The sequence below is a fragment of the Urocitellus parryii genome, chromosome 5, assembly GCF_045843805.1.
Source record: "Urocitellus parryii isolate mUroPar1 chromosome 5, mUroPar1.hap1, whole genome shotgun sequence".
Taxonomy (NCBI): domain Eukaryota; kingdom Metazoa; phylum Chordata; class Mammalia; order Rodentia; family Sciuridae; genus Urocitellus; species Urocitellus parryii.
Genome location: NC_135535.1, coordinates 136,346,328 through 136,373,880, shown reverse-complemented (window position 1 = coordinate 136,373,880; position 27,553 = coordinate 136,346,328). Strand labels below are relative to the sequence as shown.

General features: G+C 35.0%; 1 non-coding gene and 1 pseudogene across 1 annotated transcript; both read left to right on the top strand.

Moving 5' to 3' along the window:
* The first annotated feature begins 33 nt into the window (after nucleotides 1–33).
* LOC113196865 (lipase member J-like) lies at nucleotides 34–19,103 on the top strand (annotated as a pseudogene).
* On the top strand, nucleotides 490–596 carry LOC113196880 (U6 spliceosomal RNA). Its single transcript, XR_003302619.1, has one exon. It is a non-coding gene; the product is annotated as a U6 spliceosomal RNA (small nuclear RNA).
* Nucleotides 19,104–27,553: the final 8,450 nt, after the last annotated feature.

The window sequence follows — 27,553 nt, the reverse complement described above, 5'->3', positions numbered from 1 at the left end:
ATGTTCATGGCAAAATCATTCATGATAGTCAAAAGGAAGAAGCACCTCACATGCTCACTGATGGAAGAATAGGTAAATAGTCATTTATTTTGAAAGCTGAAATATGTCTTTCCCAATCTGTTTCATTTAAATTTATTTATTTATTTTTTACTAATCTGGTTGTAATACAAGCTTCTGTGTCTACTCTCAATTTTGTATTTGTAATGTGCCTAATTTTAGTTTATTGATAAACTAAAAAAGGTAATTAATTAAAATATTGATAAATATTTTAATTTAATTATCAGCCAGATTTACATAGGTTGTAATCTAATCCATGCTATCTGCATAAAATATACAAACACATAATGTTACATCTGTAAATAGAAAAAAATCATTCAAACTGAAAATATTTACTGACGCTAGGTACATTGGTGATGTATTTACATATAATATTGGAAAAGACAATGTGCCCTATATATGTGCTATAATAACACAATAAAACCTTATGATGTGCTCGCTTCGGCAGCACATATACTAAAATTGGAACAATACAGTGAAGATTAGCATGGCCCCTACACAAGGATGACATGCAAATTCATGAAGCGTTCCATATCTTTGGCATTTATACACAATGGAATATTACTCAGCACTAAAAATAACAAGATCATGGCATTTGCAGGGAAATGGATGGCGTTAGAGCAGATTATGCTAAGTGAAGTTAGCCAATCCCTAAAAAACAAATGCCAAATGTCTTTTCTGATGTAAGGGGGGGTGACTCAAAATGGGGTAGGGAGGAAGAGCATGAGAAGAAGATTACCACTAAATAGGGAAGAGAGGTGGGAGGGAAAGGGAGGGAGAAAGGGAATTGCATGGAAGATGGAAGGAGACCCTCATCATTATACAGAATACATGTATGACAATGTGAGGGGAAAAAAAAGAAGTGTGTCACATTAGATTGGGTAGAGAGAAGTGATGGGAGGGAAGGGGAGGGGAAGGGGGTAAAGGAAGGGCAGCAGAATAAAATAGACTTTATTACTGCTGTATGTATATACGTGATTGCATGGCCAATGTGATTCTGCAACCTGTACACTCAGAAAAATGAGAAATTATACCCCATGTGATTCAAATGTATGATATGTCAAGATCATTGTACTGTCATGTCTAACTAATTAAAACAAAAAAAACTTATGATAACATACAGTATAATAGTTCAAGTAAATGTAGTCCTACCAAAGCAATTCATTTGTGTTTAACAGAATAGTTTACTTTGCTTTAATTTTTAAATTAGAATAAATTTAAATGAAATTAAATTTTCTGTTCCTTATTAGCTGCATTTCAAGTGCTCAGTGGCCATACATTGAATAGCACAGATCTTCGTTTTAGTGAACTTTTTCAATAGTTGCTTTGTATGTTTGATAACTCACTGCAAACAAGAAAGTTAACAATTTCATTCAGTTTAACATTCCCATTGTTGGTTTTTAAGGATACCAACAAGTATATGTCAGAGTTTCATCTTTCTGTATTTTTTGTTATCAAAATTTAGGGAAATAAGGCTAAAAATCGAGCAGTCATAGCTTATATGAATGGAAAGTTCAGTATTTCATGCCTGTCTTCCCAAGTTAATTATCAAAATATTATTTCATTTTCAACAGTGTCTTGTTTTGAATGATAATCTATACACTCATTCTAGATATAATTCAAAGTACTTTAAAACCTTAACTAGGAAGCAAGTGGTAGGTGGTAAACTATAAAATCAGCTAATACAAAAGAGAAAATATGTCTTTCCGTGCTGTTCTCATGTATTTAATTGAGACAGGCTGTGAGGACAGAGAACTTGGTAGCCTTGCTGCCTAACACTTGTTCAAAATCATAACCAGAAGATATCTAGAATGTGAATCTAAATGTTAATTGTTTCTTTATATACTTAAATTAGCAGCTCTTTCTCCTCTTTGGAGGAAAGTCTTGGTAAAAGTGTTTTAAAATGTGCTTGTTGTCTTCAGTGAAAATCACAGATATTATACCAATTATAATATATACCTGGACCAAAGGGAAGAAATCTAGTTTCCACAAATTAAAGTTTCAATTTAGAAAATGATTTTGAAAATAGTTTAAAACCTTCAGATCTATATAACTTGTGCCAAGCTATGAAAATATTGCCCCAGAATAAGTTAACAAATATATAGGAAGATATGTTAATTATGTACATGTAAATTATGTACATGTAAATTATGCTTCTGAATTGCTATAGTAAGTGGTTTGATGTAATGGGTATTTTGCTTATAAAGTATCATGTCACATTTATCAAAGTTAAGTTTTATAACAACCCTGAAAAGTAATATTTGCATTTTATAGGTAGGAAAAATGATGTTCATAAAGCTTAAGTAACCTGCCTTAAGTAACCTAGCTAGTGAGTGATGAAGCTTAAAGTTTTGTAATTCCTGTATAATGTCCTTCCAGGCATAGTGTCTGGCTTGTTGTACAACGTCCATGAGCCACACTTTTTGGAGTAAAATCTGGGTGGTGACCTCTATGATTTATATTTTCCTAGAAAGAATTTAAATGTTATGGCTTCCTAGAATTTCGGAGACCCAAAGCTTTTTTTTTTTTTTTTTTTTTTGGGGAAAAAGAAAATAGACTCTGACCCTAAAGATTTAATGAAAATTATCCAAGTTTCCAAATCTTCCCCCTTCATCCTACTCCCTTCCAAAAGAAAAGAAAAAAAAAAAACCAAGTAGATATATTTAAATAAATATTAGTCTGGTGAGAATAATATTATCTAATTCATACATCAGTTAACTTGCAATATATGATAAAGTTATTAGAGTAGTGCTGCACAATATTATAATGGAGATTCCATGGCAGGAATTTATACTACAGCAAGTACAGTTGAAAAGCATAGACGTTGGAACTTAACACACTGACTGCTGCTCCTTATACATTATATGTCTTTAAGCACTTTACTAATTCTTCAAAGCCTCAATTTTCTCATCTGAAACTGGTGATGCTTTCTAACCCACATAATTATTTGCTGAAATTTTATAAATGATATTATTTGCTACAATTTTGAGTATATTTTGTATTATATTTAAGTGTTCATATCTCCCTTTCATAGGTAAATCCCCAATGTGGTGCCTTTTCACAGTGATATATTTTATCCTTATTCTTGGAAGCACTCATGGTATCTTTCGAAATCAAAAACCTGTGAACCCTGAAGCAAATACGAATATTGTAAGTTGTTAGGAAATAAATCTAAACTGCTAAAGTAACAGAGAATGTTACTCTTCAAATTTTGGAGTTTTTAAGTTAATAGATAATCAAATATATCCCTCTGAACTTATGTATTTTGATATGGGTCAACTAATATTTTGAATCTACTCTGCTGTGGTTTATGGTTTCACCTTCAGCCTCAGTATGTCTCTTTGATGAAACTATATATAATATACTAATACCTTCATGAAAGATATAAAAATTCTCTCTTCTATACATTCTTATGTGATATATATATATATATATATATATATATATATATATATATATAAAAATTTAAAATACAAGATTAGACATATGCCTGGATATGAAAACATTTATGGATACACATGTACTTTTAAATTGTATATGAGCAGCTAGGTAAATGTATGAATGATTAGAAGTTAGAAAACAAAATAGTGGAGTATTTCTTACTGGTTTTCTCTTTGAGGAGAGGGATTTAAATTTTTTTGTTGTTTTTTTATACATCCTTGAATCCCTAGGGCTTAAGACTGGTGTTTAATAGACATTCCATAAATATATTACCTAAATGAATCACTGAATTAATAAGAAAAGCACATAGACCTGAGGTTGAGATAGAATACCAAAATTCCTTATTACATAATGGATTAGATAGGGCAAACTATTTAAACCATTAGTTAACAATTTTTTGCTAAATGGTTTGCTTTTTTTTTTTTAAAAAAAATTCAGAGCCAAATCATTTCCTACTGGGGCTATCCCAATGAAGAATATAATGTTGTAACAGAAGATGGTTATATCCTTGGCCTGTACAGAATTCCTTATGGGAAGACAAACGATAATAATGCTTCAGGTAATATTCAGTTGAAGATAGATTGGTGAGTGAGGCCTGAAGTTCTTAACTTTTCTATTTCTTCTCAGTGAACATGTATGATTTACTGTCAAGGGAATGGAATACTATTAAGGGACGTTACGGTAGGGTGGTGGAAGGAGGTAAGGAAGGATGTGATTCCACAGGGTCTAGGGCATTCAGAGAAGTTTGTGGAGCTCATGAATAGCACTACAGAGTGCCCCCACAATGAGCTTTTTGCACTTCCCGGTCAGTTAATCACTTCCGGTCAGTTAATCACTTTTTTGCACTTCCCGGTCAGTTAATCACTGCCTGCCAAAGGCTACCACTAGAGGGAGGTGGAATCTTTTGGGTGAGACAAATCCTATTTGACTGAGGGGAATCTCTAAAAAGGAGCAATGGACCATCCTTAGAAAAACACTGAGATCACAATTAGTCTTATAAATTACCTACTCCACTATCCATTCTGTATTCCTCACCTTCCCACATAGCTTGTTTGATGGGGGTAAACCAAGCCCTCATCCCTAAGCACTGCCCTATCTATATCTGATCATAGCTGTAGTGTCTACATACAGAACAGAACATGGGAGTAGAAAAAGATGCCTCAATTGAGTGGTCACTTCTGTGGAACCGGTGAGTTCAGGGAAATGTGGAATTCAAGTTTATGAAGATCTTCACAAGTACCCTCCCTCATCTCAAGTTTCAGGGTCCTACTTCTGCCCTATCACAGACCTGAATATAGGGATATATATATATATATATATATATATATAGAGAGAGAGAGAGAGAGAGAGAGAGAGAGCTCTACCACCATACTGTGTAAGATGAGAATTCAACCTTCCTGCAGTTCTGCTATTCTTACAATTAGGTCCTGCCCAAGGTTTTCAACTCTGTTTTCCTTTCCTTTTGGCCATAAGACATAAGGGTGGTTAGATATAGCCTCAGAGGCCATATGATTTTCACACTTTGCTTTGAATTGGTGATTGTTTGCCCCTGTTACTTTATGTCTTCAAAACACCATTGGCACTTAGCAACAGCCACCCAAACCCAAAGACCTCATAATTATACTTCCCCTATTTGTCTCAGCTATCAGAGATCCTGTAAAAGCCAATCACCCCTTTTGTGGATCTTATTCCAATTCACTATACATGAATATTCTAGCCACTGGAATGCTACAACATGCAAGGTTCTTTCAATACTGCACCTACAACCAGATCCATATGGCTAATCAATCAGAAAGTAATCCAACTCCATAATCCCATCCTTAAGGGTCTGCTTCTTAATCGCTGTCGATGGTAACTCCTGGGTAATGTTCGCTAAAACCCATGACGGGGATTTGATGCACATGATTTTGGGGGGAATTGGAAAAAAAAAACAACAAAGATAATGATGGAAGCAGAAGACAAAGAGCAAAGGAAGTGGGTGAATAAGGATGTGGTGGCAAGAGTCTTGCTTCCATCTGGATCCTTGGTATAGAACATGAAGTGCATCAGATGTGATCTAACCTTGAAGCAAGAGTCGATCTTTTGTTATCTTCGTGTCACTTAGTCAAAGTATAGGGTTATCTCCCACCTCCTAAGTGTGGAGACTTCCTTATAGCCAAAACTATATCATTCAAAAGGTGTCATTTTAAAAAAAAAATATGTTAGTACAGATTAGGGCTCTGGGAACTCAGGTGATTATAACAGTGGCTATAGTGATAATGATACCAATTTTGATTATTCCTCTGGAAAATGTGATTATAAAATTGTTTTATTAAAAATAAAGCAGGAATCATGTAAAATATCTTGGGTATGTATTACATAAAATGTGTAAGTGCCCAAATTACTATTAGTCATTTGGTTATTCTCTCTTCCTAAAATTTATATATTTAAGTGGGACATCAACTAATTATTTACTTGGTTGAAACTGTTATTGGAAAGAAATCTGTTAGTGAACTATATTAAACAGTTCTGACTATTTGGTAGGATTAAAGGAGGACCTTACTGCATTTATGCAAAATAAATCTTGGAAACCTTCATACATTTCAGGTAAGAGATTTTCGTGTAGAAACTATACAACTTAAAAAGAAAATTTATGTGGCTCATTGTCAGAGTGCCCCTGGGTTCAATCCCCAATATAGCAACTTTCTTATGTATAACTGTAATGCACTAATAAATCAAACATTTTTAAAAAGAAAAAAAAATAATAAAATTTTTGCTTTTTTCTCATTAGCTCGGAGACTTGTTGTATATTTGCAACATGGTTTACTTACATCTGCTAGCAGCTGGATTTCAAATCTTCCCAACAGCCTGGGTTTCATTCTGGCAGATGCTGGCTATGATGTGTGGATGGGGAACAGCAGAGGAAGTACCTGGTCTAGGAAACACCTATACTTAAAAACAAATTCCAAAGAGTTTTGGGCTTTCAGGTACAAATAAAATGAAGATGAAGTAATCTTTCATTTTTTTGAAAAGTATACTGAATATTTATTTCCTTTTCAGTAAAATACAATAAAATATAGATCTGATTCTTTTCTCAATATAGAACTTTCCTTAGAGCATACAATTTTATGCAAATTTTAGCTTGAAAATTAGACTGCTTGTTTGATTTTGAACTTTTTTTCTCATTTTTCAGCAGTAACCTTTATTTCTTATTTGGTACCTTATTGACCAACCCCATTCTTAGTTTAACTACTTTTCTACTTAATAGCTCATGGGTTTACTCTAGTCCACTGTATTTATAATATACAACCATCCTCTTTATAATACTGCCTCTGGTTTTATTTCCTTGACTTTGTGTTCCCCACAAAAGTCTCTATCCTGTAGGTACATTTTACCACATATCTTCTTGATGATACCCAAAGAGATTTGAAAATTGCCTTTATTCATTTACCCATTCATTATCTCCAAATGTTGATATGACAGAAGAAAGTGCTATTTTTCTTGTTCTTTTTTTGGTAGTTTTGATGAGATGGCTAAATATAATCTTCCAGCTTCCATTGATTTCATTGTGAAACAAACTGGAAAACAGGAAATATTTTATGTAAGCCATTAGCAGGACACTACTATTGGTATGACAAGAAATATTATTGCTATTTTCACTTCAATGACTTGAAATAATCAATAACATATAAACTAATGTTAAGTACTCTCTATACAAGAAGTTAAGGAGTTTTAAAATGCATTAAAAGTAAATATTAAAACATTTTTACATTTATTGAGTCTCTCAGCCAAAGTGTAAGATTCATCTCTGTGAAAATTTTACTTATTCCACTTACATCATAGATAGTTATACAAATGCTCCATATTACTAATTTTATTCAATGTAATTGTTTTAGAGTTTTAAACTATAGCGTTGCAATCTGCTTTATTACAAAATTATCATTGTTAGCAAAAAATATCAGGACAAATGCAAACTTCACAAATCAGCTCAAGTTTTTTTATTCAGGAACAAAGTTTCACACAGGAATAGGGGAAGTAGGGATGAAGTGACACTGTGGAATCCACTTTCCTGGTGGAAAATGAGACTGACTCCAAATAATAGAGGGTACTGGGTTTATATAGGTTGTGGGAGATTTAGTGAGCATGAGAGTCTGGGCACTCAGGAATATAAGTCCTTGAGCTGGGGTTAGTGGACAGCACCTGGAGAGGAGTTGTCTTGAAAGAGATGAGTGTTTCCTAGAGACTGCCACTTCTAGGTTGGATGAGACACTTTCTCCCTGCCTATGGCCAGTGTCTGGGAAGGATTTATCTTGGAAGAGAAGAAAGTCATCATTGTATGGCTTTCCTTTCTGTTTCTTTCTTCCAGGCCTCATTATTCTGTTTTTTTTTCCTTTTATATCCAATAATCATCCTTTATGATTACTTCAAAACTGTAGTTATTAACAATATGCTGTGATTAATATAATGTCACATGCTCGATGATCAAAAAATGGTAAAGTGAATTAAGAAATGAATTGTTCAGAGGCCATTTTTGAATCCACTATTACTTTTTATGCTGTCATTTTTACATGCTACTAGTAACTGCTTCAGAATATCTTGCTAATTTATGTCATATTTCCTTTCAGCTTTCATAACATTTTCTACAATACCAAAGATAGCTGAAAGGATAAAAATATTTTTTACCTTAGCACCAGTTTTTTCAGTTAAACACACAAAATGCCCTCTAATTAAAAGGGCACACAAATTAAAGTCAATAATCAAGGTATGTTCTGCCTTTCTTTTGTATTGTAGATAACCCAAAGTGATGATGATTCTGTGCTTCAAAATAAGAAGTCTTGATTATGTTTGCATGGTCACATGTATGAATTTTGTTTTTGTTTCATTTATATTGGATTTTTGCCTTTGCTTCTATAAAGAATAGAATATTACTTGTTATACCTTTAGATATTTTATTGTGAGAGGAAACCCAGTGGTGAAACAATCTTTGAACCCTGCTTCTTTAATTCAAGAAAGTGTTTTCTTTAATTAAAAATTGTTAAACTACTGTAAGATAATTTCTTTGTGTATATAGGAACTCACCATATTATTTTTAAAATAAATATTGTGGTCTTTCAAATGTGAATAAAGTAAATTTATTTTACAGACTTTATCTGGCCATGAAGACTTCTTACCTAAAACCTCATTTAATGAATTTGTTGGTTCAAAGTTGTGTTGTGTCCGTTACCAGTTTTTAATAAGATTTGTTTCAGGACCTGGTATATGATATTTGGAAATGATACGAACAATATAAATATGGTGAGAACAAACTGTATTTGAAATATATTTTTGCCAGTTTTGGAAAGGAGCTCTAGGTCCTTATTGTTGAGTCTTTGTGTGTCCTTTCGTGATTCATATATGCATACTAGTAGTTAGAGTCTTAGCCTATCTGATTTTATAACTATTTGGATATTATGTAATTAATTTGCATTAGCATTATGGGATTATTTGCTTACATATTTGTCCTGCTCTCAGTGGAGACTAGAGAGCAGCTGTTATGATGGGTAACTTAATAGCTTTCACTACTGGGCATTAGTTTCCTGAGACTTTTAATATTTAGGCTCTCCTCTATTTACCTATTTTCTATAACTCCTCCTCTTATATCATGGTTCCTAACAGTATTCCACTTCCCTGTTAATCTTTTCATGAATGAAATTAGAACCTGCTAATTATCTTTAAGCTTCTAACATTCATCAATACTCTTGGAGTGGCAGGCATTCTCTCCCAGACATTTTCATGATATTAAATTAAAAATCCTGATTTGGTAGAAGTAATTGTGCATTTGAAAGGAGTTGGTTCTTTTATTGAGGACTTTTAAGGACTTCTTGGTGGCTCAGGAGGCTGAGGCAAGAGGATCATGAGTACAAAACTGCCTCAGCAATGGTGGGGCACTAAACAACTCAGTGAGACCCCGCCTCTAAATAAAATACAAAATTGGGCTGGGATGTGGCTCAGTGATTGACGGCCTCTGAGTTCAATACCTGGTACCCACCCACACCCCCAAAAAACCCAGAATTTTTACTTTGCCCAATTGTTAGAAGTCTTTGATAATAGTTTACCAATCCCCTGCTCCATCTCCTAAATAACTAACTCTTAGAAGAAAAGTGAGCTTTTAAGATTCCTAAGTGCAGTAATTAAGGTGTATGATTATAATTTGGGTTCCTTTGTAGGGATAGATTCCTTCTTACCTTTCTGACAGAGACTCTGGTGGACATCTTAGATTGTTCAAGGATAGGCATTAGAAAGATGAACAGGGCAGTATGCTCTGACCTATATTAATGTAAATAGTAATGGTCCATGATGGAAGGTATATCTGGGATGTATCATCCCAGAAACCAAACATCACAGTGAAGTTTATTTCAAGCATAGAGAATAATTTAAAAATTAGAGGACACAATAAAAACCCAAGAGCTTAAATTCTAGAATGTTTCTGTTAAAAATTTCTGTTTAGGCCACTTTAAATTGTTCTGTCAGGAAAAAAGCATTTGACAAAATAACAGCATCCTTTCATGTTCACAATACTTGGAAAACTAGGGACAGTAGGAACATACCTTCATATTTTAAAAGCTTTCTATGCTAAAATCCAAGGCCAACATTATTCTAAATGGAGAAAATATGGAAGCATTCCCTCTAAAAACTGAAACAAGACAAGAATGCCCTCTATCACCACTTCTATTCAACATAGTCCTGGAAACTCTAGCCAGAACAATTAGACAAGAGACATTAAAGGGATATAAATAGGAAAAGAAGAACTAAAACTGTCACTATTTGCTGATGATCACTATTTGCTGATGACATGATTCTACATTTAGAAGACCCAAAAAATTACACCAGAAAACTTCCAGAACTCATAAATGAATTCAGCAATGTAGCAGGATATAAAATCAACATCCATAAATGAAATGTATTCTTATATGTCAGTGATGAATGCACTGAAAGAGAAATTGGGAAAACTACCGCATTAACAATAGCCCAAAAAATAAAATACATGGGAATCAATCTGACAAAGAGGGGAAAGACCTATACAATGAAAATTGCTGAACACTAAAGAAAGAAATTAAAGAAGACCTTAGAAGATGGAAAGATCTCTCATGCTCTTGGATAGGAAGAATTAATATTGTTAAAATGGCCATACTACCAAGAGTTATACAGATTTAATGCAATTTCTATTAAAATCCTAATCACATTCTTCCTAGAACTAGAAAAAGCAAGCAATCATTAAATTCACTTGGAAAAGAGCTTAAGATTCCTTAAGAGACCAAGAATAACCAAAACAATCCTTAACAAGAAGAGTGAAGTAGGACACATTACAATACCACACCTTAAACAATACTACAGAGCCATAGTAACAAAAACAGCATGGCACTGTCACCAAAACAGATATGTACACCAAAGGTAACATAAATATAGTTATCTCATACTAGACAAAGGCACCAAAAACATGCATTGGAGAGAAGATAGCCTCTTGAACAAATGGTGTTGGGAAAATCGGAAATCCATCTATAGTGGAATAAAATTGAACCTCAATCTCTCACCCTATACCAAACTCAACTCAAAGTGGATCAATGCCCTAGGAATTAGACCACAGACTCTATGCCTACTAGAAGAAAATGTAGGCCCAACCCTCCACCATGTCAGCTTAGGAATTGACCTCCTCAATAAGACTCCTAAAGCACAAGAATATAATCAATATTCAATGAATGGGATGGATTCAAACTACAAATCTTCTTCTCAGCAAAGAAAATAATCAATAAAGTGAAGAGAGAACGTACAGAATGGGAGAAAATCTTTACCACATTCACCTCAGAGCTTCAATTTCCAGGATATATAAAAAAACTCAAAAATTTAACAACAACCCCCCCCAAATAACCCAGTCAATAAATGGGCCAAGAAACTGAACAGACACTTCAAGAAGAATAAATAAAATTGATTAAAAAATATATGAAAAAAATGTTCAACATCTCTAGCAATTACAGAAATGCAAACCAAAACAACTCTAAGATTTCATTTCACTCCAGTCAGAATGGCAATTATCAAGAATACAAGCAACAATAAATATTGGCAAGGATGTGAAATAAAAAAGTACATTCATATATTGCTGGTGGGACTGCATATTGGTGCAACCAATGTGGAAAGCAGTATGGAGATTCCTCCAAAAACTTGAAATGGAACCACCACTGGACCCAGCTATCCCCCTCCTCAGCTTATACCCAAAGGACTTAAAATCAGTATATTACAGGGACACAGCCACATTAATGTTTATAGCAGCTCAGTTCACAATAGCCAAACTATGGAACCAACCTAGATGCCCTTCAACAGATAAATGGATAAAGAAAATGTGATTTATATACACAATGAAATATTAGCCTTAAATGTAATTATGGCATTTTCCAGTAAATGGATGGATCTGGAGAATATCATGGTTAGCAAAATAAAGCCAATCCCCCAAAACCAAAGGCTGAATGTTTCTCTGATATGTGGAAACTAATTCACAATGGGGGGTAGGTAAAAATAGAGATATTTTGCATTAGGCAGAGGAAAATGAAGGGAGGGGAGGATGTATATGAGTAGGAATAATAGTAGAGTGAATCAGATATTATTACCATATGTACATATATGATTACCTTATCCATACAACATGCACAGTCAAAAGAATGAGAAGTTATACTCCATTTATGTATGATGTGTCAAAATTCATTCTATTGTCATGTATAACTAATTAGAACAAATAAAAAAATAATAAAATATAATCTTAATGTTCAAGCTAGGACAATGCTTTTTATTTGTCAAATTATTGGGCAACCATAATAGCAATCATTGATACTGGATTTTTCTCTTTTTCAGTATCAATCATTAAACAAATATTAGTTTAATATCCTATTATATGCCAAGAAATGTTAGTCTTGGAAATACAAAAGTGAACAAAACTTTCCCATGGTCCTCAAGAGGCTTACAGCTTAACATTGAAAAAAGTGCAGTCCTAGAGAAAGCATTTCAGACTAGGCATCAGGAGAACTGGGTTCTAGTCTTAGCTTTGAATCTTGGACAAGTCAAGTGAGGTGTGTGGAATAGATGGTCCCTATTCTTCTGTTCTGACTAACATTTTGTCATTTGTAAGAAATAGTTATATTGCTTGCTGTCAAATCTCTTTGGTTGGTTTCCCATATCAGTGACATTGGGCTGACCCCACTTGTTGAGAGCCACAGCCAAAGGGGCCCCAACAAACTTCCAGCTGCCAGCAAACTTCCAGCTGCCGGCTGATGATTGGCTCACAGTGGCCCCAGCAACATCTAGCTGATTGGCTCCTCTGCGGTCATGTTCATTGGGCTGTTTCCCTGCCCTTCAGACTACGGAACTGCTCATTGGGGGACTTCTTTGGCTCCGCCCACGCGACCTAGCCAATCGGCCTCAAGAGCAGGAGGATTGTGGGAGGTGGTGGTTGGTGTGGGGGTGAGAGGCTTGTGGAAGCCGGTGGTGGCAGTTGGGCTCTGAGGGTTTTTCCTGAGGAGCTGTTTTGCTTGGCGTTTGTAGTTCTAAAAATAAAGTTAGTTTCTTTTGACAAGTGGCTCCTGAATTGTGCCCAGCCAGACTGCGGCACCACTCACTGCCTCTTTACAAGCTACAAGATTCTCTTTGGGTTTTTCATGTTGACCCCAGGAAAGAAATTACAAAACATCCTATTTTTCTTGCATATCTTGATAGGCTCAAGAGGACCAATTCGAGATTAACTATACTATAACTCTTACTATTCTTGCTCTATATGTGTGAAGTTTGTTCATTTCTAGATACAGTTCCAGAAAACTTAGGATGCAGCTGTATTCTACTCTATAACACTATCAGCTTCTGGCTTAGAAGGGGCACCCACAAATTTGAAGGCTAAAAAGCCAGAGTATAGGCTTCTCAATAATTCACAGGAAGAGAGTTCTGAAGTGCAACTGTGGGAGGCCATCCTTGCACATGATTTGAGTTACCTCCCTGGCTGGGTGAGAGGTGCTTAGAATAAAAAACCAAACATTGATTTTTTTCTTTGAACCTTACTAGGAGGGTAACATTGAATAGTTGGTTTAACCTTTCTGAATAAGTTCCTGATTTTTAAAATGAAATCACTCTTTAACCTAACAAAAATATTATCATAGAATGATGATTATAAAAGTTCTTTAAAGCTAATAAACACTATAACACTTTAAAGTATTATTAAGATATTAGATAAAACTTTTCCAATTACAAAATATTTACATTTATGAAGTAATTGTTTTGATGTAATCATTATAAATATTCATTATAACTTATCTTTAAATTTTGTTTACCCCTGATGTTTGCTTCATCAGGAAAATCAAATTAATCTTTGTATTTATTCATCCATTATAATAAGGTTTTCTGAGTGCCTACAATGTGCCCTATATTGTACTATACTCATGGGAAACACAAGTGAGCTAAACAAAGATGCTTGTGTTCCTTAAGCATACATTTTAGTAGTTGATACACAAGGAATAAAGTATAAGGTAGAGGGCTGGAGTTGTAGCTCAGTCATAGAGCACTTGCCTAGCATGTGAGAGGCACTGGGTTCAATTCTCAGTACTGCATATAAATAAATAATATAAAAGTCCATTGACAACTAAAAAAATCTTTAAAAAAAGAATAAGGTAGTAGTAGTGCCTGGAGCAGTAGCACACACCTGTAATCCCAGTGGCTTGGGAAGCTGAGGCAGGAGAAGAGGATCTTGAGTTCAAAGTCAGCTGCAGCAAAAGCAAGGCACTAAGCAACTCAGTGAGACTCTGTCTCTAAATAAAATACAAAATAGGGCTGTTGATATGGTTCAGTGGTTGAGTGCCCCTGAATTCAATCCCTGGTACACCTCCCCCACCCGCCCAAAGAAAGAAAGACCAACAACAACAACAACAACAAAAAGAATAAGGTAGCAGGTAAGTAAATTATCCTTATATGATAGAAGGGGATAGACATCATAGGAAAATGGGGTACGGGGAGGAATAGGAGAAAAGGATTAGGCATTCTTATAAGTGGATTATACATTTTAACAGAGAGATTAGGCTCAGAGGCCTCAGTAAGATGGTGACAGTTGAAAAATGATTTAAAGGAGGTGAAGGAATTGACAATATGGACAATATGAAATGTCTTCTTAGTCCATTAATGCCACTAGAGTAAACTTGGTAGTTTATAATCAGAAGAAATTTATTTCTTACAGTTCTAGAGGTTAGAAAGTTCAAGGTCAAGATATTGGCAGATTCAGTGTCTGATGAGAGCTTGCTTTCTCCATTAGAGATGGCATTTTCTAGTAGTTTCTTCACATAGTTAAAGAGGCAAAAGTTTCCTTGGGCTTATTTTATAAGGGCACTAATCCCATTCATGAACCTAATCACTTTCTAAAAGTCTCCACCTAATCCCATCACCTTGGTCGTTAAAATTTCAACATATGAATTTGGGGAGGACATAAAGATTTAGATCATAGCATAGGGGATAGGGTTTATAGAGAGAGGGAAGAGCCAAAGAGAAGCACACTTAAGAAACCAGTGCAGCTGAAATGAGTAAGAAAGCCAAGGAGACTGAAAAGAAGCAGTAAGCAAAATATGAAGATCAATGTACTCTAGAAGTTAAGGAAAGATCTCAAGGATGAAGGAACAATGGTATCAGATGCCATTGATAAGTAATACAGCAGAATTCCTTGGAGTTGACCAAGCTTTTATAAATGTTAACATTATAAGTTATCTTGAACACTTTTGGTGGAAGGATATAAGTAGTGTGTGCTGGTAAATATTTTATAACTTGTGGGGGTGGAGAGATAAGTAACATTTGTCAATTTCTGTGGTGGGGTTATTCCTGTCATGATTGATTTTAACCAACCAATTCGGCACCACTGTACTTAAAGTTGGGAAAAGATGCCCATAATTAAATCTTATTAATAGAAACTGGTTCTAGCATACTACTGGATGGAGATGTAAGACTAATTAGATTGGATTTTTAAACTGATTGCTATTATGGTTGCCCAATAATTTGACAAATGACATTCAGTTGCACACTTTAAATGGTCAAAATTATAAATTTTATTTTATGTGTATTTTACTACAATCTTTAAAAAGATGATTAAGGAGAGAAAGTGGAGATGGTGGAAACCCTTCTCTAGAATCTTGCTGAAAGGAGAATAAAAATATTTGTCAAGAGCTGTGGTAGGAAATGGGGAAGTGAATCTATCTTCTGAGATAATTAACAGCAGGTTTTTACATTAATGAAAATGGCCTACTAAAGAGGAGAAATTTTATGAAGAGAGAAAGAGATGGAATTCTAGGATAGATGTCATCTAGTAGACAAGTAATAGGTGAGCTTTTGAGCTAACAGAGATAATATCCCTTTTTCATTTGCTGGTAAGTATATTGATGTAGTAAAAGTCTCTGAAATTTTATGATTGCTGCGGGTTTTTTGTCAAAATGGGAAAGTGCATTTTAATAAAATAAAGTATGGATAGAAAAGAAAGAAGAAGTCAGTGGAGCAAAGAGAAGGTATTACATAATTGCCCAGAATCGTGGACAAGGTTATGGATGAGGGAATTGGTGTGATTGCTGGGCAAGACTAATGGCCTGCATGAGGTGTGCAATCATCAATTTGAAGTGACTTCAGTAAGCATAGTGCTTAGTTTTTTTTTTCCTCCAGTTTTGTTCAGTCTCATTAGTATAGGCATATTGTGTGTAGGAATTGGATTTTTCTACAATTTTCTTTTTTGTGTGAAGCCAGTAGGATGATGCAATGCAAATAGAAAAGTGTTGAATAAATATAAGTGAATAAGTTTAATGATTGATTATGGAATTTCAGCTGGATAAGAAGGAAAGAAAGTACATTGAAGGAGTAAGATATAATTAAAGGTTGGAAGGATGAATGGATGCACAATCTTGGCAATGTCGAAGAATTTTTGACATTGATATGTCAGGGAGAATTAGATGATGTTTAGAAAATGGAATGGATAAAAATAGAGTATGCAAAGACTGCAGTATTATAAAGGTTTATGATAAGGTCACAGGGTGAATGGTTAGTATAAGATGGGGGACAAGATCATTGAGGTGAAGAGCTCAAGGAATTAAAATGAGGTTGTGAGAAAGATTAAATCGCTAAAACTGAAGGCAGGAATAGTTTCAGAGGGAGTAACAGTAAGCAGGAACTAAACAGGCAGAACAACCTGTAGTTTAATAGATGATCACAACAGCAAAAAAAAAAGTAATATAATTGAATGGTATGATATTCAGAGCTTGAAGGAAACTTCTTAGAGAGGAGGAAGTGAGAATAATTTGAAAGAAGAAATAATGAACAAAGAGGATTAACCTAACATTCAGGTCCAGTGAACCCAGGTATATGGGAGAAAAAAGTTGCACCACTTGAAGGAGCTATGAGGGAAGCATCATTCTCAGGAAAAACCAGATTGTCAGTAGAGCAGGAAGGTGAAGAGGCCAGTGAGAGGTTTAAGATACAGAGGTGATGATGGAATTCCAGATAATAAGAGTTTTAGGAGTAAAGGAGAGTTGAGAAGAGTTAGAATAAGAATTATATGGAGCCATATAAGGTTTAGAAATCCATAGATCATAAGTAACCTGAGAGTGTGACCTTCTTGTGATGAAAACAGTAAGAGAAAGTAAGCACAATCAAATTGAATCTAATAGACTCAAAGCCAATGTTAATGGTGAGGTTAAGAGTGTTTAGGAGTGAAGGAAGGGGCAGCTTCTGAGACACACTCTTGAGTCCTGTTGTTTGAGGCAAGGTTGTTTAGAGAGGTGTCACAGTCCCAATGCAAGACACTCACTCTTGACCTCTATTGATGAAGCTGAGGATTTCTGAGGAAACCTAAGATTACTCCAAACACATAGGCCCCTTTGGGGAAGTAAAAGACTTTGGGGACACGTGAATTTATATGAAGATGATAGACTCACATCTTTAGATTTCCTGTCCCCATCTCCACCCTTTCTATTTTTTACACTTAATAAAGGAATGGAGAAAGAAAGAAGCCCCTTGCATAAATACCAGGAGACCCAGTACAAAGGGGAATCATGCAATGCATGCTTAATTTACATCAGCTGCCACCATAATGAACAAATGTATATGTCTTCTTATTTTTGTTTTTCTTTTTTTTTTTTTGCTTCTGCATTCTAACCACTTGAAAGTTTATGACTGGGGCAGTCCTGTTCTGAACTTTCTTCATTTTAATCAAGTATGTTGTTATTCCAAAACCATCTCCCTTCCCATTTTGTTCAGATGATCCTCTTATAGATAAGAGTCATCTGTGAATATCAGAGTATTATTACATAGTGAGACCAGCAAGCGAAAAATCATATTGTTTTGGAATCATATTGTTACATCCAACCAAAGCATCTTTTCCATACCTTTACATATCTTAATAGGAAATATCCTGGATAAACTTAGAGGAGTTGACAGTAGTAGAAGAATTCATCATCCTTTGTCTGGAAAACTAATGTATTTATAATTTGCACAACTCTGTACTTGGTAAATATGAGATAAAATGCATAATGTATTTCATGACCTTAAAACCAGTTATTCTATTTGGGAATACAGGTCAAATACATATAATAATTAGAAATAACTTAGAATTCAATGAACATGGTAAAAATTGTGTGTGATGACAAAATTTTTGAAATATCAGAAACCGAGCCTGTCTGACTTCAGAGTTTCTGCTTTTCTACTACACTTTTCTGCCTCAGCTAAATTCTGGGCCATATATAATCTGCTCATATGAAAAAGTCTAAAGTAAGATCTTAAAATCAAATTCAATGGGATTAGAGTTAACCTTGGTTGCCAATATTTATAAATTATTAATAAACAAATAGACAGTAATACAGTCACAGGAAATTTGAAATGCTTTCAAATACCTTCAAAATACTTCCATGCTTTATAAGAAATACTGAACTTACCTCTGTGAATCTTTGAATATTCTAGATTAAAACCATCTATTAGCTCGGTGTTGTGGTTCGTGTCTATAATCCCAGCAATTTGGGAGGCTGAGGCAGGAGGATCACAGATTCAAGGACAATCCCAGCAACTTAGCAAGTTCCTGTCTCAAAATAAAACAAAAAGGGCTAGGGATGCGGTAGAACTTCCATGAGTTGAATCCCCATTACTATAAAGCAAATAAAATAAAAAGTAAATTATCTAGATTTGATTTATGCTTGTTTCTGAGTAAAAATTGTAAGATCTCTTTGCTTCCATAGATTCATTAATTTTAACCCACCAGATTAAACTTATTTTAAAACATCATTCAATAATTTAATAAACAGGACTTTCTAATGTATTATATTCTGTGAAAACTCATTTTTTCTTTTTTACTCATTTATTTTTAGACAACTTCTCCATGGTACAATGTGACAAATATGAATGTGACAACAACAACTTGGAGTAGTAGAAATGACTTATTGGCTGACCTGGAAGATGTTCACATTTTTTTCTGAAATCACAAACCTATCAATCATAAAACTATTTCTTACTATAATCATATAGACTTTTTGTATGGATTAGATGCTTATCATCAAGTTTACCATGAAATCTTTGATATTATCCAAAAAATCTATAAAGAACCATGATACTCTGTGTTTAAAGACTTATATCATTCCTATTAAAATTCAATTATTACAAGCTGGGGGTAGTGGCACATGCCTATAATCCTGGCTACTCAGGAGGCTAAGACTGGAGGATCTCAAGTTCTAGACTAGTCTGAGTAGCTTAGCAAAATCCTCAGCAACTTAGTGAGTCCCTATCTTAAAATAAAAAAGGACTGGGGATGTAGCTCAGTGATGGAGTGCCCCTGGTTTCAATTCCCTGTGCCGAAAAAGGAATCCAATCATTTTTTTCTTACTATGTATGTTTATTCACATATTAAATTAGAATATTCAATACAAAATTGTCTATTTTCTCCTTGTTCCCAGGCCCTCTGTTCATTAAATCAGTGGTTTTATATTCACAAGGAAAATGGTAGAGATATATATCAGTACAGTCTATTGAGTTTCTTAATAGAATTTAAATACCTAATATCAGAAACAATAATCTTACCATTTTTTTGCAAGAGATAACCTTTTAAAGAACGTTCTTTATTTTCTTCAAAAGAATATGAACTAATGTTATGCATAAAAATAAAGTCTGGAAGATATCTGATATGAAAGCTAATTTTTCTCTCTGCTGAATGGAGAGTTAAAACACTTTCCTAGCTGTGAAAAAAAAATTGGGGGGAAAATAAGAAAAGGCCGGCACCATGGCTCATGCTTGTAATCCTAGCGGCTCAGGAGGCTAAGATAGGAGGATCATTAGTACAAAGCCATCCTCAGCAAAAGCAAGGCACTAAGCAAATCAGCTGGGGGTGTGGCTCATTGTTCAATTGTCCCTGAGTTCAATCCATAGTATGAAAAAGAAAAAGGAAAAGAAGAAGAGGCCTGGGTTTCAGTGTAGTGTTGCTGCCTGCTGATTGCTTTAGGCAGTGTCCCAGAGGCAAGGAAATCATAGAAACCATATGGGTTGTGCCTCACTTCCCCAAGTACAGAGCCCAGGGAGACTGAAGTTAGCTTTCCAGCACAGTGTGTGTAAAAAGTAGCAATGGTTGAGGTATATTTCTCTGGAATGGCTTCTCAAAATATCTGTAGTTTAGTGCATAAAAGATCCAAGAGTTTCCTCAACACCAGAGAAGTATAAATATGTTCAGGAGAGTACTAGAAGATGGGAAGAGGCTGAAGATGTAGGATGAAAGGATGCTGTCAATAGTGGTGGCAAAACAATGGGCATCAGTGGCAGGCCTCCTAATGGCATTCAGACTTCCTGTTTCTGGTTCCACACATAAGGAGACTGAACACTGAAAAACCAACAACTTCTTGGATCTTTAAGGGAGGTGAAGACATAGGGAAAAAGGTCAGAGAGAGAGACAGGTGAATACAGGGGGTTGCAGCTTACCTGAGCAGAAGCTCAAGGTAGCAGAAGCTACATAGAGAACCAATGCCAAAGTAGGAAAATCTGAATGGTAAGTAATGAACTGCAAGAGACTCAGTGTGCAAAGTCTGAGAGTCAATATCTCCAGGGGAACCCAATCATAGGGGAAAGACTAATATTTTGTTAAGTCTCACTTCCAGGAGCTTGACCAGGTTCTCACAGTCACTATTTGAGAAAAAAAAATATCTCTGTGCTTCTGGCAGAGGGAAAGGGGGAAAACATTTTGAAATAAGCCAAGACCAGATCACTTTGTTAACAAGTTAGCAAGGTTTATCTCAGGGGAAACTAGTTCGCCAGAGCCTAAAACCTGGGGGAAGGGAAATATCCAACTCCACTAATAATCTTTCAATGTGTGAGAAGGAAATAGCTGGCTCTAGTCACTCTAGGCCATTTGTCCCACCTGGGGTAGGGGGACTTGAGAGTTCCTCTGGCTGATTAACACTTTTTATGTTTGCCTGCATCATTGCTGAAAGAATTAAGTGTATCTCTATGCTTTTCCACTGGGAGAGTACATCTGGAAGCTTCTGCCTGGTTTCTCTTAGACTTTGTCCTGGGTACACTTACTTTTGCTGATTTTAATCTGTATCCATGTGTTGGAATAAAGGTAACTGTGAACAAAACAATTTTTCTGAGGCTTGTGTGTCCTTATAATATCATCATGTCCTAAGAGTATTCTTGGGATCTCCCAACAGAAATCTAAAAGGAAATGACAGAAGCAAGTGACTAGAACAGACCTTTCATAAAAGAGAGAATCCAAAATACCATTAAACTTTTCAAAGGATGCTCCACATTTGAAAGCTTTAAAAAGATACCAAAGACAAATACAACATGACGAAATGGCTAAAATTAAACAGCATGTGCCAACTGTTGTATGGGTATGTGAAACTGCCGCAGTCTGGATGGGCACAAATCACGAGCCACTGAAGCAGGAACAAACTTTATTTTTTTACTGCAAGAAAAAACCTCACACATGCTCCTGGGGAATCCTCCCGAAAGCCACGAGGCTCCTGCAGGAACCCTCAGCCGGAAATATCTCCCCGGGAAATCCCTCCTCCTGCACTTCGCCAACCAATGGGAACTCCCGGGGAATCCCCGTGAGAACTAAAAATAGCGCGAGAACTCAAAAATAGCGCTAGAACTCAAAAGTAGCGGCAGAGGCGGATATTAACGCCTTGCCTGTCAATCAATACTGTTGGCAAAATGCCAGGGGCCATACAGACTCGGCTGTGGCTCTCAGCATGAAACAACCAGAAATCTCATACACTGTTTGTGAGAACATAAATTGGTGAAGTTACTTTGGAAAGTTCTTTGAAATTGACTGTTATTGTTTTAAATACATATACCCTATAACCTGCAATTCTATAACTGAGAATATACTCAACAAACTTGCAGGCAAATGTGTATGAAAATGTACAAGAATGTTTATAACAGCATCATTTTAACAGCAAGAATTGGAAAAACATCAAATATCCACCCATAGTAGCAAATACATATAATAACCTCGATTAGACAGAATGTGAACGTAACACCCTATTAGAGAATGTCATAACAACAGATAGAGAAGAGAGAAACAATGTACATTTACTTTAGCTGAGAGTATGTCAATATAAATTTTTGACACACAAACAAATATTCAATATTCTTTAAGATGACTTGTCATTTCTGCCGGGGTCCAGCCCTAGCGGGGTCCAGGGAATCCTGAAGGATGAGTAGCGTTGGCGAAAAGATGAGACAGGAGTCGTTTTGTTGGAGCAATCTCCAGAGAGAGAGACCTCTAATGCAGCTTTCTCTGGGGCATCTTTTATTACAATTTTTCTCATCATTATAGATTCAGAATACATCATTGATTATACAATTTCAAAACTTTGCCAAGACATAAAGTTTCCTTAACCATAATTAGGGGTATAGAAAAATGTAACATCAATTTACATTTTTCCAGGATGTGACTTTTTAGTTATCAATCATTAATAAAATGCATCACTAATTTACATTTTTCAGATTTTCCCAAGATGTATTATTTTCTTATTAACTAATGCCAAACTGTGTAACTAGACTCTAAGTCTCCTAACCTATCATTAACCTTTAAGTTTTAAAGTACACCTGCACTTTTATTTCTAATCTAAAATTCCCATCTAAAAAGATCCCTTAAATCTTATACTTAAAATATCCTAAAGTTTATAACCATTCTTAAAACATATCAGAAACCCATATAACTGAAAACTTAAGAATTCTAAACCCAAGAATCTAAATAGAGTAATACTTCTAACATTATTCTAAAAGTATCTTTTACAAAGCTACTTTAATTAATTCCTAAATTTATTCTCATAAAACTGGTCGAGCTGCTTTCTCAAAGAGTTTCTTTGTTTCTCAGTCAAGGTGCACTAGTTCTTATATCTTTATAATCTTTCTCAATAAAAAGTAAGTTCTAAACATCAGTCCACTTTCCGCCAATATTAAGTATGTTCATTATAAATCCCTATGTGAAGTAAAAGAGGGTTTATAGAAATGAAAAGAATGTACCCTTATATGTCTTTAACTTTCCTAAGTGTATAACATAACTTTCCTTAATCAAGAATGAAACTACATATGGTGGGTTTCGTACAATGAGCTTAATGATTAGGTTTTCTAAAAGACCAGAAATATGGGCTTGGGTTCTAGTTGATATAATCAATGTGGTGCCTAAAATTCTCATGACCTTTCAGAGAGTGACTGTTGTCCATTATCAGTTTTGTCCTCAATGTGCTGAGATAGTAGAGCAGCTTTCTACTTTGTCCTTGATATGCTGAGGGGTAGTAGAACAGCCTCCAAGGCATGAACTACTACCTGTTATGTTCTAGCCATCTGAAATTTAATTTGGTTTGGCATTTAACATACTCATGCCTCCTGTCAGGAACATGAACATGAAAATGAAAAGTCCCAATTACATAAAACAATGGTCTCGTGGTTTCGGTTTCCCACCAACCAGCACGGCTTTGCCAGCATTCATCCTCACTGTGACCTTGTCGAGACAGTGGGGGAGTGGCTTTGCCAGCACTTATTTTCACTGTGACCTTGTCAAGACAGTGAGAGGGGGATCGCCTTCACCACATTTCATTATGTAGCATTATTGACAATATTAACAGGATAACTGCCTGAGAAAATTGTTATGTTTAAGCTCCTGAAAATCCTCTTGTCCACTGCTTTCTTCACATCAAGCTTTGAGGGTTCTTTAGCTCCAATAGGTCCTATGCAGCCCAACCAATTAGCTAGATACATTCCCATTGTAATAAATCATTCCCTAATAATCACCTCTGAATTTTTTTCATAATAATAATGAAGGTTTTTCTTAGCTTCTTTGTTGATTTATAACACATAAAAAAGTGCAAATCCCATGTGGACAGAGCAATAAATTAACACAATGAATCTGTGTACCCACTATCCAGGCCAATAAATAAAACACTACTGACACCCAAGAAGCAAGTTATCACTCACGGTTCTCTTCAAAAGGTAACCACGGTCTTGACACCTAACCTTATAAATTAGTATGTTTTTGAAATTTGTATTAAGCAAGTTAGCCATTCTTAGTTTTGGCTTCTTTTACTCCAAATTAGGTTTTGTGAAACTATTATGTATTATTGATGTAGCAATGTTTTTTAATTTTCATTAATGAATACTATATTATATGAATAAGACATATTGGAGCTAAAGAACCCTCAAAGCTTGATGTGAAGAAAGTGGTAGACAAGAGGATTTTCAGGAGCTTAAATATAACAATTTTCTCAGGCAGTTATCCTGTTAATATTGTCAATAATGCTACATAATGAAATGAGAATTAAGAATATTGAATATTTGTTCATGTGTCAAAAATTTATATTGACATACTCACAGCTAAAACAAATGCACATTGTTTCTTTCTTCTCTATCTGCTGTTATAACTTTCTTCAATAGGGTGTTATATTCATCATTCTGTCTAATCAAGGTTAGTTTTTGCTCATACTTTTACTTTTTCTGTGTGTTTCTCATAAATGTTTTCATTCATCTTCATTTTCTTTCATCCATTTTATTGAAATCTCTGTTGGTCAAACACATGCACTCAGTGCTGAACTGCTTACTTGAGAATATAGAGACCATTAAGATAAGGAAACCTCTTAGCTTCTTCCTTTTCAATGTAATATCTTTTCACGTTTCCACATCCTTGCTCCACCCACGTTTCTTTTCTCTGAGTAAATGCAGTTTCCATTCCTATTTACTCTAAGACCTCTATCCATGTTCTTCATCCTATTCTCTTTTATTCTAGGATCTCATTCTATTAAATTTACTATTTGTGTTTTGCATCTTCAATCTTTTTTCCCCTATACAATATCATCTTCTGTCAAAAATGCACTTAGGTTTTCATAGAACTGCTACCTAATTTGTGGGGCCCAGTGCAAAAAGAGAAAAAAAGCACCCCTTGTTCTAAAACTCTTATTTCAATATGGCAATACTAAAGCATTAAAACCAAGTACCGGCTCTTTTAAAATGGATCCGATCACACCTGGGTGAAGACAATCATAGATATTCATTCACTTAAACACTATGCAGTTTCATTACTCTCGTTCTGTTCTGCCTTGGCTTATCAGGTACCTGTCTTATAATTTAATTGATCAATTTATCATGTTACTAAATATGTTCAATAAGTTTATTAGTTGTCCTTTCATCTCTCATCTTGCATATAATGAGATTGTTACCATCTCCCTCCTAGCCCACTGCCACCAAACTCAGGTTACATCCTACTGCATTCTGGCTTTTCCTTTGCGTATTCTAAATTCTCATGTCTCTCTCTTTATCCTTAGCACTTTTGTCTGTGTGATTTCTCCAGGTAATTTTATCCTTTAATTTGACCTGGATGATCTGTCTTTGTAGATGACTTTCTGTACCTTTCAAATCTAAACTCTGAGGCTTATTTACTCATTATTTAAACCAGTTCAGTAACTTTCACTTAACAACTGTCTGTATAATGAACCTTCACTGAGTCCAGCAATGCCTGAAGTCTTTACAGTGTGATGTTAATTAAATAAGTGTTTATATTTTGTAAATACTCACAGGTATATAAGAGTAGACATATATTCATGCAAACCCATTTTTGATGTATGTTCTGCTTCCCATCCTTCAAATAGTCTGCTGAGGTGTGAGGGTCTTGAAAAATATAATTTGAAAGAGCTATTCTGAAATTAAGAACATTTAGAAGCTAAGTATGTTCAATTAAAATATACCAGCCATAAACTGGTTAAACATGATAGAACTAACATATTTAATCCTTTGGCTCTTCCCATTGGAAACTTTCTTTCATGTATTCATTTATCCGTCAGGAATAAATCTTTGAATATGGGTATTTGGATAATTTTAAATTGACCTAACTATATTCATATTTGATTCACATTTCTCTAAAGTTATATCTTTCTCCAAGGATGTAACAGGGAACTTTCTTAAGTAACAACTATACTTATTGACCCTGGAATTTAATCATTACAAAAATGAGTTAGTTTAGCTGAATAGGGATCTGTTACAAAACATTTTAAAATTATCTTGGACAAATAATCATTCCTTTGCCTGATTGTGCTTACTCACTCATTCCTATCATTATAAATATACTGATTATAGACTTTGTGGAAATTTCTATTAAAACCCCAGATTATGGAGATTGTTCCACTAGGATATTTCTTCAAGGACAATATCCAGGATTAACAATAATATAGGTGGTTACAATTATCATTCAACCTGAGGTAATCTCAGACTTAGTATGAGAAATAAGACTGAAAAAATATTCAGAAATTGGAAGGCAATTTAGCCTTTTTCTAGATCTTAAGAATTAAAAATTGATCAACTTTTCTCACAGAACACTTCAATAGTCATATTACTCATATGCATGAATTTCTTTTTAATTGGGATTATTTATTCCTCAAGACTTTGTATTATTTTTAAAAATCATGGTAAAATGTCACAAGCTGCTCATGGGCTGTGTGGGGACTATGTTGCACATTGTAGCCTAGTGAGGGGATAAGCCTGGCATTAGAAACTTCCTGTGGCACCCCTCCTGGGGATTGATCCCCTGATGCAGATGACTTCCCCCTCAAGCTCTGCCAAAGATCCCACCGAGCACCTGAGATGGGTGTGGCTTGAGAAGATGCCAAGCAAACCGCTGAGTCCTAGACATCATGAAGCAAGACTGTACCCTTGAAACCTTATCCCTGCCTTTGATGTACCCCCTTAAATAAACTACCAGAGCCATCTTTCCTTTGTCTAGTTCCAGCACCCATGTGGACTAGATCTCTCAGGGGCTTCGCTTTTGTAAACATATTTTGACTATTTGTGTTTTATTATTCACTAATTATTTGAGACTAAGTTTTAGGGTGGCTTACACCCTCCTGGACAATAAGAAGAACGCCCCCCCAATGAGACACTGGCCAGAATCCCCATTAGTAAAATACATATGACATAATATTTGTGATTTTAGCCATCCTCAAGTGAATGATTCAGTGAAACTAAACACATAAAATGTTTATTTCATTGATTTCATCTCTGATCTTTATTATTTCCTTCCTTCTTGTTTTTGAAATTGATTTGATCTTAGTTTTTCAAGGGCCTTGGGATGTATCTCTAGGTTTTCCTTAATATAGACAGCTTAGTAGTCATGAGTTCTTTTAGCTTCTGCTTATCTTGGAAGGTTTTTATTTTACCGCTCATTCTGAAGGATAGCTTTGGTGGATATAGTAATCTTGGATGACAGTTTCTTCTTAGTTTTCTTCTTAGAAAACATCATTCCAAACTCTTCTAGATTCTAGAATTTGTGCTGAGAAATGGGCAGTAGTTCTGATTGGCTTGCCTCTAATCTGAACTGAAGTTTTTCTCTTGAGGCTTTTAAAATTCTGCCCATGTTCTGAATGCTAGGCATTTTAATTATAAAGTGTCATGAAGTGATTCTTTCTTGACCTTGTCTATTTGGGATTCTGTGCTTTCTGTATTTGGATATCTATCTCATTCTCAAGGTTTAGAATTTTTTTTTTTATTATTTCCCTGGCATTTGGTCAGGGTTTCTGTGAGA